Source organism: Bison bison, unplaced genomic scaffold, assembly GCF_000754665.1.
Source record: "Bison bison bison isolate TAMUID 2011002044 unplaced genomic scaffold, Bison_UMD1.0 scf7180017864260, whole genome shotgun sequence".
NCBI lineage: Eukaryota > Metazoa > Chordata > Mammalia > Artiodactyla > Bovidae > Bison > Bison bison.
Window position 1 is genome coordinate 565,165 of NW_011494832.1, and position 2,729 is coordinate 567,893.

General features: G+C 39.9%; 1 protein-coding gene across 1 annotated transcript in view; it reads right to left on the reverse strand.

Moving 5' to 3' along the window:
• FAM185A (family with sequence similarity 185, member A) overlaps positions 1–2,729 on the reverse strand; it is a 78,170-nt gene that overhangs the window by 2,876 nt on the left and 72,565 nt on the right. The window lies entirely within an intron of this gene.

Genomic DNA, 2,729 nt, shown 5'->3' on the forward strand with positions numbered 1-2,729 from the left:
CTCCCCTTTTTTTTTTTTTTTTTTTGCCATCTCTAGTCTGCTGCTGCTGCTGCTGCTGCTGCTGCTGCTGCGTCGCTTCAGTCGTGTCCGACTCTGTGCGACCCCATAGACGGCAGCCCACCAGGTTCCCCCGTCCCTGGGATTCTCCAGGCAAGAACACTGGAGTGGGTTGCCATCTCCTTCTCCAATGCATGAAAGTGAAAAGTGAAAGTGAAGTTGCTCAGTTGTGTCTGACTCTTTAGTGACCCCATGGACTGCAGCCCACCAGGCTTCTCTGTCCATGGGATTTTCTAGGCAAGAGTACTGGAGTGGAGTGCCATTGTCTTCTCCGTCTCTAGTCTTCTAGTTGTCTTTTTTCTTTCAATCAAGGTAGTTAAGGTGTTATACCTCTGGCGTTCCACTGCAATTCTGGACTTAAGAAACCAGTCAAATCTGAACTGAGGAATATTGTGAATACACTGTCTGAATTCATCATATACATTTTCCGTGTTGAATCCAAGCACACAAATCAAGGAAACAAACTCTCTTCTCTACTATAGTTTTCTCCTTCCTTAGTATATATGATGTTCCCACCTGCTGAAAAGGTACTTTGTACCATCCAGTCTTTGTGTCAAGACTTTGTATCTTTCTTTGATACAAACCCTCTGAATTCTTGCCTCTCCCCTTTGATCTGAGCCATAATCTTGTCTGTTTCTTTACTGCATCTTTCACAAAAGACAGTTGAGTATTCAATGACTTCCTCTGGAGATTTTTCCTTCCATTTCTTTTGCTGTATTTCCAGTATCATCATATCCCAATTTCTCATCAAACTGCTTAAAATCTTTCTCATTGAACTGGTGAATCTTTGTGTTAGAGGCTTCTCTTTTTCCTCTAATCTTCATTATTAAAGGATTCACAATTTTGTCAACTTTAATCTCTTCATCTTTTTGTGCCTGTACTACATTTAATAGATCATGATTTCAAGGTATCTATAACCAACAGTTTTTCTATAGTATAAATTTCTTTTTCTAGTAATTAAAACAAACATTGAGGAAAGAACTGGTAATTCTGAATCAGTTCAGTTCAGTTGCTCAGTCATGTCCGACTCTTTGTAACCCCATGGAATGCAGCATGCCAGGCTTCCCTATACATCACCATCTCCCGGAGGTTGCTCAAACTCATGTCCTTGAGTCGGTGATGCTATCCAACCATCTCAACCTCTGTCATCCCCTTCTCCTCCTGCCTTCAATCTTGCCCAGCATCAGGGTATTTCCCAGTGAGTCAGTTCTTCACATCAGGTGGCCAAAGTATTGAAGCTTTAGCTTCAACATCAGTCCTTCCAATGAATATTCAGGACTGATTTCCTTTAGGATTGACTGATTTATCTCCTTGCAGTCCAAGGGACTTTCAAGAGTCTTCTCCAACACCACAGTACAAAAGCATCAATTCTTTGGTAATTCTGAATACCAATCGTTGAAACAACCAGGAATAACTAGAACTATTATTTTTTTACATATTTTAGCAACAATAGTAAAGTGTCAAAAATAGTAAGGGTTTCCCAAATATCTAAGATCTTTTGTTGTTCAGTCGCTCAGTCATGTCTGACTCTTTGTGACCCCATGGACTGCAGCAAGCCCGTTTTCCCTGTTCTTCACCATCTCCCAGAGTTTGCTCAAACTCATGGCCATTGAGTCAGTGATGCCATCAAACCGTCTCATTGTCTGTCATCCCCTTCTCCCTTCCATAAGCAAGCAACTCATGACTGGGGAGGTAAAATCTTTTAAAAAGTAAGACCTTTTACCTCCCCAATCCTGAGTTGCTTGCTTATGGAAAGAGAAGCCAAATCTACCTATTTCCTTCTGCAGCAATAGAGACCATGCACAGTGCTATTACTACTAACAAACTGAACACACAAGTGATTATAGCTTATGAAAAATACTCACAAGCAAGACAGTTTATAAAGTTCCATTTAGCTTGCTGGAAAAGAGCTTTCTCTTGCCAATAAGTAATTTACTAAAAGCTCTGAACTTTGGGTTGAATCTGTGGAGACTCTAATTCTAATTTGTAAAGTTTATAAATTCCTTCCTACAAAAATCTTGTAACATGGATTGGAACTTGGAGTTGCAGAAACCTTGTTCCTTTTTTAATTCCCTTTGCCAATGAAAATCAGGTAATATTTTTTGACCAATTAATGGGAAATGACTATTCTATCCCCATGTGGCTTGACTTGATTAATTGGGAAAAAAGTTTATTCTCAGGATGTTTTTAAACTTATGCATTTGCTCTCAAAATCTGCCATGTTCAAATTTACCCAAGTATATAAATATTCAAGTTGGACATTTATATGATTGATTGATTTCCAAATACCTAATTGAGAGGTGTTATACATGGTGATTGCAGACATGAAATTAAAAGACGCTTACTCCTTGGAAGGAAAGTTATGACCAACCTAGATAGCATATTCAAAAGCAGAGACATTTACTTTGCCAACAAAGGTCCGTCTAGTCAAGGCTATGGTTTTTCCAGTGCTCATGTATGGATGTGAGAGTTGGACTGTGAAGAAAGCTGAGCACCGAAGAATTGATGCTTTTGAACTGTGGTGTTGGAGAAGACTCTTGAGAGTCCCCTGGACTGCAAGGAGATCCAACCAGTCCATTCTAAAGGAGATCAGTCCTGGGTGTTCTTTGGAAGGACTGATGCTAAAGCTGAAACTCCAGTATTTTGGCTACCTCATGTGAAGAGTTGACTCA